Genomic DNA, 14855 nt, shown 5'->3' with positions numbered 1-14855 from the left:
TGCATGTGACTTGGAAAGTCAAAACAAAGCCACTTTTCTGTGATAAATGTTCCCATCAGTAACCTTGCACTGACTAGACATCTAGTCTGCCTTTTCCGGTACAACATTCAAAATATACAGAAAGAGTTGCATATTTTTTAAATAATACACTCAGGAAGATTTGCATTGAGGCCTGCTTGTGTGCTTAACACTGATTATTTACATCGTACAAGTACATCTTCTTTTGCATAGAAACACGCAACTTGTAAGGCATGTTCTTACTACACCAATCATATAAGAAGAATCTAAAAGCTGCTGTGTTGCTATGAGCAAACTTTGCTCACTTTACACCACACTCGCCTCCCTAAAAGCAGCCGTAAGCCCCGTCCACGTCGGCCGGATGTCAGCTTTTAATACTTTTGCTCATCGATGGCCTCTCTGCACAGGGAGTGAGGATAACGTTCATCGGCATCCGCCTCACTGGCTCCATTGACAATAGTTTGGAGCTGGCATACCTAACATTTAACCTACTCAACACCACGCCAGCCCAGTCAGCAAATACAAAGAGTGAGAGGAAAGGGCAAAGAGGCCATGTTGACATCATGTACACACAGACCAAAAAAACAAAAATAAATAAAAAACAATGGCATGTATGCTATACAGAAGGGATTTGGTTGTTAATCTTTAGTGGAAAATTCTATATTTGTCAACCAGCATCATCCATCCATCCATTTTCTACCGCTTATTCCCTTTTGGGGTTGCGGGGGGCGCTGGTGCCTATCTCAGCTACAGTAGGGCGGAAGGCGGAGTACACCCTGGACAAGTCGCCACGTCATCGCAGGGCCAACACAGATAGACAGACAACATTCACACTCACATTCACACACTAGGGCCAATTTAGTGTTGCCAATCAACAACCTATCCCCAGGCAGGGGCGCCGAAAAGGGGGGGAAAAGGAGACAGATTCTAGGGGCCCATGATGGAGGGGGGCCCAGAGAGGCCCCTAATGATGATGAAATTATATGAAATTATGTGTTGGGGGCCCTGTAAAGATTATTTTCATGGGGCTCAAAATCCCTAGCGGCACCCCTGTCCCAAGGTGCATGTCTTTGGAAGTGAGAGGAAGCCGGAGCACCCGGAGGGAACCCACGCAGTCACGGGGAGGACATGCAAACTCCACACAGAAAGATCCTGAGCCTGGGATTGAACCCAGGACTGCAGGACCTTCGTATTGTGAGGCAGCCGCACAAACCCTTCTTCCACCGTGAAGCCCTCAGGTAGCATCTATGCATTTCGATTAGCAGACATTTGCTGCCTCCTTGTGGTCAAAACTGAACCTACTGTTAGGACCATTATCTGCTCTGTGTGGCTGTTTAAAAATACACACCTAAATTTCATAGAACATTGTAAAATGCTGTCTAAAAACTAAAAATCATGTCCTGTTTTTATATTTTGATTATCTTTTAAAAAAGGTGCATAACTGGCTTCGGAATGGAACATACCATTGTTCACAAACAGGGGGGAAGCTTGTTTTATTGTCCACAACAGTGTTTTTCAACCACTGTGCCGCGGCAGACTAGTGTGCCGTGAGATACTGTCTGGTGTGCCGTGGGAGATTATCTAATTTCACCTATTTGGGTAATGGAAGTTTGCAAATGATGTGTCGTTGTTGAGTGTCGGTGCTGTCTAAAGATCGGCAGAGTAGCCATGTAATCCTCTTCAATCAATCAATCAATGTTTACTTATATAGCCCTAAATCACTAGTGTCTCAAAGGGCTGCACAAACCACAACACAAACCACTACCACATCCTCGGTAGGCCCACATAAGGGCAAGGAAAACTCACACCCAGTGGGACGTCGGTGACAATGATGACTATGAGAACCTTGGAGAGGAGGAAAGCAATGGATGTCGAGCGGGTCTAACATATTACCGTGAAAGTTCAATCCATAATGGATCCAACACAGTCGCGAGAGTCCAGTCCAAAGCGGATCCAACACAGTAGCGAGAGTCCCGTTCACAGCGGAGCCAGCAGGAAAACATCCCCAGCTGAGGCGGATCAGCAGCGCAGAGATGTCCCCAGCCGGTACACAGGCAAGCAGTACATGGCCACCGGATCGGACCGGACCCCCTCCACAAGGGAGAGTGGGACATAGGAGAAAAAGAAAAGAAACGGCAGATCAACTGGTCTAAAAAGGGAGTCTATTTAAAGGCTATAGTATACAAATGAGTTTTAAGGTGAGACTTAAATGCTTGTACTGAGGTGGCATCTCAAACTTTTACCGGGAGGGCATTCCAGAATACTGGAGCCCGAAATGAAAACGCTCTATAGCTCTTCCATATCAGTAGGTGGTAGCAGGTAGCTAATTGTTTTGTAGATGTCGGAAACAGCGGGAGGCAGTGTGCAGGTAAAAAGGTGTCTAATGCGTAAACCAAAAAGAAACAAAAGGTGAGTGCCCCTAATAAAAGGCATTGAAGCTATGCAGAACGGAACTAAAACTGAACTGGCTACAAAGTGAACAAAAACAGAATGCTGGACGACAGCAAAGACTTACTGCGGAGCAGAGACGGCTTTCACAAAGTACATCCGGACATGACATGACAATCAACAATGTCCCCACAAAGAAGGATTAAAAACTATTGAAATATTGTTGATTGCTAAAACAAAGTATATGTGGGAAATATCACTCAAAGGAAGACATGAAACTGCTACAGGAAAATACCAAAAAAAGAGAAAAAGCCACCAAAATAGGAGCACAAGAAATGAACTAAAACACTACACACAGGAAAACAGTAAAAAAAAGTCCAAATAAATCACGGTGTGGTATGACAGGTGGTGACAGTACACCTACTTTGAGACAAGAGCTAAAGTCATGCATGCTTGGTTATGATTAAAAATCATATCCAAAAATTGCGACTTTTTACTGTCAACTGAGTTTCGTTTTTTAGTGATTTCTGCTGGTGGTGTGCCTTCGCATTTTTTCAACGCCAAAAATGTGCCTTGGGTCAAAAAAGGTTGAAAAACACTGGTCCACAATTCCATGCTACTTGTACTACATATCATAAACTTTTCATATGGTACCTTTATTATACCAAAATTCCTTATCCACCATATATTACAATATTCCACACATGATTTTAATAACAAAATGATTCCCTCCTTAACAGTAAACACATAATCGTGCTTACTAGCATGCTAGGCTACATGAAGGTAGTTTACCAGATACATACTAGAAAACACCCACAAATCAACAGTATGACATATTTAATTTCATGAGCAACATGTGGTAAGATATAAAGCACACACACGCCACCACAATAATTAAACATTGCCTATAATCTAGTCTTGTGCTGGGGGGAAAGGTTGAGCCTACCTACCCTGCTCCAGGAGGCCGGGCGTAAGCCTTCCCCCTCGCCGCAAGAGAGCGCTCAGACACCGGCTTCACCAAGAGCAACTCCCCTGGGACCGGAGGATACATTCACCTCAAAATCAGGTAAGCGGTAAAGTTTATGTTTGAATTGAAGTAAAAAAAAAAAAAATATATATATATATATATATATAAATACGTGTTGTATAAAAGGTTCCCTGATGCACTTAGGACAAAGCACATGTTTACCATGAATTGATTAACGTGGACCCCGACTTAAACAGGTTGAAAAACTTATTCGGCTGTTACCATTTATTGGTCAATTGTACGGAATATGTACTGAACTGTGCAATCTACTAATAAGAGTTTCAATCAATCAATCAATCAAAAATATCTATCTATTTATCCATTGTTTTACCGCTTGTCCCAATGACATCTTTATATTGAAAATTACTTTCAGTTGCCATACCATTTTTGACCACATAGGGGCGACAGAACTCAAACAAATATTAAAATCTTAATAACAAGAGCAGTTGTTCTTGATTTATTGATTGAAACTTGTATTAGTAGATTGCACAGTTCAGTACATATTCCGTACAATTGACCACTAAATGGTAACACCCGAATTAGTTTTTCAACTTGTTAAGTCGGGGTCCACGTTAATCAATTCATGGTACAAATATATACTATCAGCATAATACAGTCATCACACAAGTTAATCATCAGAGTATATACATTGAATTATTTGCGTTATTTACAATCTGGGGGGTGGGATGAGGAGCTTTGGTTGATATCAGTACTTCAGTCATCGACAATTGCATCATCAAAATGGACATTCAAACAGTGGAGGTCTGACTTTGTAGGATATGTACAGCGAGCAGAGAACAAGTATATATATTACAAATACATTTGATTAATTATATTAGGTTATTTACAATCCGGCTAGATGGGATGTGAATGGAGGAGGGTATCAGTAAAGGGTTGAAGTTGCCTGGAGGTGTTGTTTTAGAGTGGTTTTGAAGGAATATAGAGATGCAATTACTTTTACACCTGTTGGGAGTGCATTCCACATTGATGTGGCATAGAAAGAGAATGAGTTAAGACCTTTGTTAGTTCGGAATCTGGGTTTAACGTGGTTTGTGGCGCTCCCCCTGGTGTTGTGGTTATGGCGGTCATTTACGTTAAGGAAGTAGTTTGACATGTACTTTGGTATCAGGGAGGTGTAGCGGATTTTCTAGACTAGGCTCAGTGCAAGTTGTTTTACGCTGTTCGCTAACTTTTTTCACCAATTACCACCTCCTAAAACACTTGGCTCTCCAAGTACCACCATATTGACCAACATTAAAATACAGCAGCGTGGTAGGCCCAAGTCTTCATTAAAAACAAGGCATAGGTTTTATTTAACAAGTATATTTAATATTTTTGGCCACTGTAACATTACACATAGTTTGAACAATAATATTGTTGAAATATAGGAAAATAGAACACTGTACTTACATAATGAATCAAATAAAATACACTACACATAAAAGTTAAATCAACATCGCATTAAAATGGATATCAAAATACAGTTTTAAAGATTAAATGAAAATGTACTTAAATGTTAAAGCCCCACTTGAAAACTTTCAGTTTGGGTTAATTTTGTCGGCGCCGTTGGACCAAAGCGATAGTCTTTTGCCAGAAAAAGACCACATTTCCAATGAGGACCAGCACATATAAGGCAGCTTGGTGGAACAGGGGTTAGTGCATGTGCCTCACAATACAGAGGTCCTAGGTTCGATTTTGGGTCTTTTCTGTGTGGAGTTTGCATGTTCAACCCGTGACTGCGTGGGTTCCCTCCGGGTACTCCGGCTTCCTCCCACCTCCAAAGACATGCACCTGGGGATAGGTTGATTGGCAACACTAAATTGGCCCCCTTGTGTGAATGTGAGGAAATGTTAATGTTGTCTGTCTGTCTGTATTGGCCCTGCGATGAGGTGGAGACTTGTTCAGAGTGTACACCGCCTTCTGCCCAAATGCAGCTGAGATAGGTTCCAGCACCCCCCGCAACCCCAAAAGGGACAAGTGGTAGAAAATGGATGAATGGACTAGCACATGTAGCATCAAACTGACAGGATGTTTGCTGTAATATTTGTACAGATTACAAATATTATGTCTTCAATGGCAATACTGATGTTAAATAGCAGACACTATCAATAAATTATCTTGGGTTGTGCTACAAACACGACGCTATTACCAAGAATGTATCGGGGCGGATGCAGGTCCGAAGCAAAGAAAGACCGGCAGGAGAGTTTTTTTGAAGAAAGTAGTATGGCAAACTATTGCGATTTATTGCTACTATGCAAATTTCTGATAGCTAACATCAGCATTTTCATTTTGATTTGAGCATCGAAAGTCACTTACTAGTGTAGTAGAAACAGCGCCAAGCCAACATCGGTCTAAAATCCCTGATCTGTGAGTTCACGGCAGCGGGTAAAAGATGGAGAAATGTAGATCCATGATTGTCGTTTTATCTGGGTAGCCTCCCTTCTTCTTTTTTGTGTCTCCTTACACAAAACTTTTCGTTTCTTTGTTTTTTTGTAGCTTCTGCCATGTTAGTAGTAATGGAACATAGGCGTTCTTCTTCTCTTATTTTTCTGGCAGCACATAGGCATTCGCAACAACTTATGTCTTTTTAACTAATTGGGAAAAGAAAGCAGTCTGCACATTTGTAGTTTTTTTGTGCGGCATGGTTCCTACCACCCTCCTCTAAGTTGCTAAGTGCCTGTGAAAGTGATACAGACCCCCCTTAGGCCATGACAGAGATGTCGTTCAACTAGTTGTAAGTCCATGTATCATCCTAAAAGTTATACAAATATTTTATGAAGGTTGAAAATATACTTAGTGCTGCTTTAAATAAAACAGTACTTTACTTAAAATGTAAAGAAATTCACTTAAGTAGGGTTGTTGAACAAGCCAAATTCATCCCAGGAATGTCATATACAGCAGTGGTCCCCAACCACCACCGGGCCGATTGGTACCGGGCCGCAGAAGAATTTTTTATAAAAAAGAAAATAATATATATATATATATTTTTTTTTTTAATTATTATATCAACATAAAAAACACAATATACACTTACAAGTAATGCACCAACCACAAAAAACTCCCTTTTTCATCACAAAAACGTCCCTTTTTCATGACAAAGAAGAAAAGAAAAAAAACGGACACTCCCCCGGGCCACGGGACAAATTATTAAGTGTTGACCGGTCCGCGGATACAAAAAGGTTGGGGACCTCTGATATACAGGATCATTGACTAGTCTTTCTGACAGTAGGTCCTTAAATATAGAAGAGCATTTCTGTCATATAGCAGATCTTAAAACGGCAGCACAGTCTTGTCCTCCATTATCTTCAATGAGCTTTTTTCATTCCTGTCAATAGAGAATCTTTAACTAGCGTGTTCTTTGAAAAGTGAGCATTGTCATATTTTTCCTAAAGGTCCCTGTGGTTAGCGTTTTTTTAACAGGCATTTAACCTCATGAATTTGTAGTATATCTGCAGTCTCATTGCTAACTTACACAATTTCACTCATATCTTTTGTTAATCACTGCACTTTTTCAGCGAGTCTGCTTCAACAGTTTGTGAATTATAAATACACCACCTTCAGATATGAGTAAAAAGTCCTTAAATGGCTCGGAGGCCTTGAGAAAATCTCCATTATGCGAGTTCATCACAGCATTTTGTCCTTCAATGGCCTTTTTTTTTTGTGTGTGCCAACAAGAAACTGAGAGCAGCTTAGCCATAATTACGCCCCGAGTGTCTTTAATACACATTTCATAGGCCGGAGAGTTGTGAGAGAGAGAGACAGAAAGGGGGATTATAAAAGAGAGACAAAAGCCCCCCGGAGGAAAAGAGAGTGAGAAGAGATGAAAAATGGAGGATGGAGGCTGAGGGAAGCCTGGAAAATTCTCTCTGATCTTTAGGAGCCCAGGGACCTGAGTAGATGGAACACCCTGCAGAAGTCCATTAAAATTCAGCTGAAGCGCTGTTATTATATAAAGAGAACACACACACACTCTCTCACACACACACACACACACACACACACACACACACACACACACACACACACGATACGACTATTTAGTCAAAACTATTGGGACATGAGACTTTTTTTAATAGTTTCTATGAGAGTGCGTGAGACCATTAGAGCATTTGTCAGGTTACTGATGTTAAACCTGCGAGAGATCATGTATCTTGATAATAATATTACAATCTCTATTTTTTACATAACACTTAATACAGAGCTGATAAGGATATCAGTGCTGTCCAGTTGTTATTTCTTGTTTTCTAAAAAATGTGAGTCTCATTTGTAAGTATCATATAGTAACTTTGTATGCAGTTGCAATTCCAAAACATTGGATAGCAGCAGTGTATAGACTACAACAGCGCCGTGTATAACGAGATTATCGACAACTCGGTTTTAGAGTTGGTCCCAAATATGGCGCCCTGTAGTTACGTATGTCCGGACAATCTCTTAAATGACTGGTCAAAAGCCCTTTACATGACTACAGAGCACACACAGAGGTCAGTTTAATTTTGCAGAGCTATGGATTTAGACTGACACATTAGGTGACACATTAAGTAACCACTAGTGACCTAGTGGTTATAGTGTCCACCCTGAGATCGATAGGTTGTGAGTTCAAACCCCAGCCGAGTCATACCAAAGACTATCAAAATGGGACCCATTGCCTCCCTGCTTGGCACTCAGCATCAAGGGTTGGAATTGGGGGTTAAATCACCATAAAATGATTCCCGGGCGCGGAACCCCTGCTGCCCACTACTCCCCTCCCTTCACAGCGGGTGATCAAGGGGATGGGTCAAATGCAGAGGACAAATTTCACCACACCTGGTGTGTATGTGACAATCATTGGTACTTTAACTTTACTTTAAATAAATTAAATTCATTGAAATTTGTCTGAGGTGTTTCGCTGTAGTCAGTATGTAGTCTTTATATTAAGTATTGGCATTAGTTCATCCTTACAACGTTTTTATAGTGTGAGTATTGTACTTAATACCTACCAACTGTTTTATTGTACCAAATCTCTTAGTTGTAGTTTTTCATATTACCAACTTTGGAGGTGGTAAAATGACTAATGCTAATCAGTCATCATCGGCGGTCACTCGACAAGTATGACGATCCTCCTGGTAGGGGTGTATCCCTTTATGGAGGATGTCTGTGCGTGACTGTTTAATGTGGGGGGACTGCTGCACAGACAGTCACCACACGATCCTTGACAGAATCGGGTTAGGGTCCAGTGGCATGGAGTCCAAGACGACTGGGGACCCTTTTCTGCTGCAGCCTTCATCCGCCGTCGCAGCCGTTGTGGTAGTTCTTAAATTTACCGTCTTCCGCCTGCTCTGCCGTTGAGGTCTTCACCGTATCCCTGGCTAGGGGGCATTCAGGTACTAAGCCTTTGTCAAAGGCCACCTTGGGTAACAGTAGTAAAGGGGTTAACCTCCTAGTGGCCCAAAACCCCATAGAGGAGCCTCTACTGCTGGATGCACTTTAACATCATGGCCAGGACCTAATCAGTAGAATGTATATGGCGTATTCAATGTAAATTAGCATCGAGCTAGCGCATTTCTAAAAGTGGAGCTTTACTTTTGAGTTCTTTCTATCAGGCATGCTTGCTATGTTAGCACTAAAAAATGAAACATTATCTCGAGCCATCCATCCATCTATTTTCTACCGCTTGTCCCTTTTTGTGTTTCTCAAATGGGGGTACACGTACCCCTGGGGGTACTTGAAGGTATGCTAAGGGGTACGTGAGATTTTTAAAAAACATTCTAAAAATAGCAAAAATTCAAAAATCCTTTATAAATATATGTATTGAATAATACTTCAACAAAATATGAATGTAAGTTCATAAACTGTGAAAAGAAATGCAACAATGCAATATTCAGTGTTGACATTTCGATTTTTTGTGGATATGTTCCTTAAATACTGATGTTAAAGATTTATTTTTTTGTGAAGAAATGTTTAGAATTAAGTTCATGAATCCAGATGGATCTCTATTACAATCCCTAAAGAGGGCACTTTAAGTTGATGATTACTTCTAAGTGTAGAAATCTTTATTCATAATTGAATCACTTGTTTATTTTTCAACAAGTTTTCAGTTATTTGTATATCTTTTTTTCCAAAAAGTTCAAAAAGACCACTACAAATGAGCAATATTTTGCACTGTTATACAATTTAATACATCAGAAACTGATGACATAGTGCTGTATTTTACTTCTTTATCTCTTTTTTTCAACCAAAAATGCTTCGTTCTGATTAGGGAGTACTTGAATTAAAAACATGTTCTCAGGGGGTACATCACTGAAAAAAGGTTGAGAACCACTGCTGTAGCCTATCTCGGCTGCATCCGAGCAGAAGGCGGATGTACACCCTGGACAAGTCGCCACCTCATCGCAGGGCCAACACAGATAGACAGACAACATTCACAGTCACATTCACACATGAGGGCCAATTTAAGGTTGCCAATCAACCTATCCCCAGGTGCATGTCTTTGGAGGTGGGAGGAAGCCGGAGTACCCGGAGGGAACCCACGCAGTCAGGGGGAGAACATGCAAACTCCACACAAACTCCGGAATACTCAGGACCTTCATATTGTGAGGCACATGCACTAAACCTTGTTCCACCGTGCTTATCTAGAGGCAGTCTACTATAAAAATATTATATAAATATTATACATAATATATATATAAATATTCACGGCTCAAAGCACTTGGCGGGCTAACAAGCATATTCAAACTATCTAGAGGCAGTCTACTATAAATATGCTTGTTCGCCTGCCAAGTGCTTTGAACTGTGAACAAGGGTATTGGAATATTGGTAAGTATGCAGGGCTCAATCAATCAATCAATGTTTAGTTATATAGCCCTAAATCACTAGTGTCTCAAAGGGCTGCACAAACCACAACACAAACCACTACCACATCCTCGGTAGGCCCACATAAGGGCAAGGAAAACTCACACCCAGTGGGACGTCGGTGACAATGATGACCCAGTGGGACGTCGGTGATAATGATGACTATGAGAACCTTGGAGAGGAGGAAAGCAATGGATGTCGAGCGGGTCTAACATGATACTGTGAAAGTTCAATCCATAATGGATCCACACAGTCGCGAGATGCCAGTCCAAAGCGGATCCGACACAGCAGCGAGAGTCCCGTTCACAGCGGAGCCAGCAGGAAAACATCCCAAGCGGAGGCGGACCAGCAGCGCAGAGATGACCCCAGCCGATACACAGGCAAGCAGTATATGGCCACCAGATCGGACCGGACCCCCTCCACAAGGGAGAGTGGGACATAGGAGAAAAAAGAAAAGAAACGGCAGATCAACTGGTCTAAAAAGGGAGTCTATTTAAAGGCTAGAGTATACAAATGAGTTTTAAGGTGAGACTTAAATGCTTCTACTGAGGTGGCATCTCGAACTGAGGGCATTCCAGAGTAATAGAGCACGAAATTAAAACGCTCTATAGCCCGCAGACTTTTTTTGGGCTTTGGGAATCACTAATAAGCCGGAGTCCTTTGAACGCAGATTTCTTGCCGGGACATATGGTACAATACAATCGGCAAGATAGGATGGAGCTAGACCCTGTAGTATTTTATATGTGAGTAGTAAAACCTTAAAGTCACATCTTAAGTGCACAGGAAGCCAGTGCAGGTGAGCCAGTACAGGCGTAATGTGATCAAACTTTCTTGTTCTTGTCAAAAGTCTAGCAGCCGCATTTTGTACCAACTGTAATCTTTTAATGCTAGACATAGGGAGACCCGAAAATAATACGTTACTGTAGTCGAGGCGAGACGTAACAAACGCATGGATAATGATCTCAGCGTCTTTAGTGGACAGAATGGAGCGAATTTTTGCGATATTACGGAGATGAAATAAGGCCGTTTTAGTAACGCTTTTAATGTGTGACTCAAAGGAGAGAGTTGGGCCGAAGATAATACCCAGATTCTTTACCGTGTCGCCTTGTTTAATTGTTTGGTTGTCAAATGTTAGAGTTGTATTATTAAATAGAAGTCGGTGTCTAGCAGGACCGATAATCAGCATTTCCTTTTTTTTGGCGTTGAGTTGCAAAAAGTTAGCGGACATCCATTGTTTAATTTCATTAAGACACGCCTCCAGCTGACTACAATCCGGCGTGTTGGTCAGCTTTAGGGGCATGTAGAGTTGGGTGTCATCAGCATAACAGTGAAAGCTAACACCGTATTTGCGTATGATGTCACCTAGCGGCAGCATGTAGATGCTGAAGAGTGCAGGGCCAAGGACCGAACCCTGGGGAACTCCACATGTTACCTTAACGTAGTCCGAGGTCACATTGTTATGGGAGACGCACTGCATCCTATCAGTAAGATAAGAGTTAAACCAAGACAGGGCTAAGTCTGACATACCAATTCGGGTACTCCGGCTTCCTCCCACTTCCTAAAACATGCACCTGGGGATAGGTTGATTGGCAACACAAAAAATTGGTCCTCGTTTGTGAATGTGAGTGTGAATGCTGTCTGTCTATCTGTGTCGGCCCTGCGATGAGGTGGCGACTTGTCCAGGGTGTACACCGTCTACCGCCCGAATGCAGCTGAGATAGGCTCCCGTGACCCTGAACGGGACAAGCGGTAGAAAATGGATGGATGGACGTAGGGCTGGGCGATATATCGATATAAACGATATATTGCAGGTTTGTCTCTGTGCGATATAGAAAATAACTATATCGTAATATTCGATTATATGTTCTCACACAGTTGCTTTTAGCTGCGTGCATTACATTGCTGGTGTTTCTCACTCCTTCTCGTCTCCTTCTCACAGAGTCATAAAACAAGCCCGCCTTCTTACATATGTCACATACTGTCGCGCGTCTAGCGTCATACGCTCTCCCTGAGAGCTAACGTTAGCCAAGTTGCTTTTAGCTGCAGGCATTACACAACAGGCGTTTCTCACTCCACCTCGTCGCTCATTCTCACAGAGACGGAAACCAAACCCGCCTTCTTACATACGTCACATACTGTCGCGCATCTAGCATCATACGCTCTATACTAGGGGTGTCAAACTCAAATACAGAGTGGGCCAAAATTTAAAACTGAACAAAGCCAAGGGCCAAGGTTGAACAAATTAACCTTTTAATAGGGACCCAAACAAGTTTTGCATTGAACATTGAACAAGCAAGGCTTATATACAGTAACTTTATAATGACATGCAAAATCGAGTTTCAAATAATAATAATAATAATTAAAAAACATCAATGGCATATCAAATACAATTTAAATACAGATTTAATGCCTCTTTGCTATTTGCAGCCTCCTGAGGTAAATACCAAAATATATTGTAGCGTCCCGAAAGAGGTAGTGCTGCAAGGGTTTCTGGGTATTTGTTCTGTTGTGTTTATGTTATGTTACAGTGCAGATGTTCTCCCGAAATGTGTTTGTCATTCTTGTTTTGGTGTAACAGTGTTAAAGTTGTTTATACGGCCACCCTCAGTGTGACCTGTATGGCTGTTGACCAAGTATGCGTGCATTCACTTATGTGTGTGTAATAGCCGCATATATTATGCGAGTGGGCCTGCACGCTGTTTGTATGGAGGAAATGCGGATGTGACGACAGGTAGAAGAGAATGCTAAAGGCAGTGCCTTTAAAGCACGCCCTCAATATTGTTGTCCGGGTGGAAATCGGATTTTCGGGAGGGGCACTGAACTTCGGGAGGATTGGCAAGTGTGAGAACTTGCGGTGTTACAGCGGCACCGCTGCTGTGTAATAACGGCGGGCCAGCTGTAATGTTAATTTGATATTGCCTCAAGGGCCAAATTAAATTACACGGCGGGCCAGAGTTTGACACCCATGCTCTATACGCTCTCGCCAATCAGAGAGGTAGCAGCATGGCTAAATTTAGCTGAGGAACGTCGAGCGAGCGGAGCTTGTGACAATACAAGAGAGAGAAGGTGCAAAACTAATCACAAATGGAGGAAGAACAATAAATGCCCAAAATAAAGAGCAGAACATCCATCATCTGGCGGTGGTTTGGCTTCAAGTGGGAAGATATTCAGCAGACAACAGCAATATGCAAAGTCTGCAGCAGAAGTGTTACTACAAAAAGGTAGCAACACTATTAATTTGTTCTTTCATTTAAAAAGTCACCCGTGAGAGAATGAAGAGTATTTAATAAATACAGTTTTGGTCAATTGACTTAGTTGTGATTTCCCTCTCCGCATGAAAGTTTAAAAGTAGCATATATTAATGCAGTATGAAGAAGAATGTTTTAATGTATACACATAGAATCATCATACTGCTGTGATTATATGCATCAAGTGTTCATTCAAGGCCAAGGCAAAATATCGTAATATAGGGGGCGGCATGGCGTAGTGGGTAGAGCGGCCGTGCCAGAAACCTGAGGGTTGCAGGTTCGCTTCCCACCTATTAACATCCAAATCGCTGCCGTTGTGTCCTTGGGCAGGACACTTCACCCTTGCCCCCGGTGCCGATCACACTGGTGAATGAATGATGAATGAATGATAGGTGGTGGTCGGAGGGGCCGTAGGCGCAAACTGGCAGCCACGCTTTCTGTCAGTCTACCCCAGGGCAGCTGTGGCTACAGATGTAGCTTACCACCACCAGGTGTGAATGAATGATGGGTTCCCACTTCTCAGCGCTTTGAGTATCTAACAATAGAAAAGCGTGATATAAATCTAATTATTATTATCATTATTATTATTATTATATATCGCAATATGGCATAAAAATATCGCAATATTGATAAAAGCCAATATCGCCCAGCCCTAGATGGATGCAGTAGTATCGACGGAATTAGATCGGTTGCTATTAAAGTACCCAATCCTTCATTCCTTTTTTAAATGTTTCTGTTTTTGATGTGAACATTTTGGTTGTATATTTTTTAATTGTTGGTTTTCATCTCCTTCTCATGTTTTTATACCTCCTGCCCACATTTTTCCTTTGTTTTCTACGTTTTTATTCCCATTAATACAATTACTTTTTTGAATAAAAAAACAGAAGCATTTAGTTAATTATATGTTGTCCTTTTTTTTGCCTTTGCTTTATTATATAAAGGATTTTTTTCGTTTTGTTTTTTATCTCTCTCTGGCACTGCTCCCTTGGAGCTACTTTCTCATTGGCTCCTGCCGGGTCCACGTGTCAGGCGGCTCAGCCAATGGGCGTGCCTGCGGGGGCCACGCAACCCTCTGAAGTAGTAATAATGCGGAATGTGCTGGCTCGGCATGAGCTGTCAACTGGAGCATGTAGTACTAGAACTATATACGGACGGAGGGGAGAGAAGCAGTGACATGACAGAGCACTATTGTGTGCTCTTTGCAATCTTTCCTTCACAAGTCTTTTAAATATTCTATATCTATACGTCAAACTTCTTAGGTGCAGTTAGGGTTTACAAGTGTAAAAAGACCACTGTATATAATAAGAAATACCTAAGGTCCAAAGGTGTGTAATTTCAAAGTAATA

The sequence above is a fragment of the Nerophis ophidion genome, linkage group LG08 (assembly GCF_033978795.1).
Source record: "Nerophis ophidion isolate RoL-2023_Sa linkage group LG08, RoL_Noph_v1.0, whole genome shotgun sequence".
In the NCBI taxonomy this organism is placed as follows: Eukaryota; Metazoa; Chordata; class Actinopteri; order Syngnathiformes; family Syngnathidae; genus Nerophis; species Nerophis ophidion.
This window is presented reverse-complemented; position numbering follows the sequence as displayed.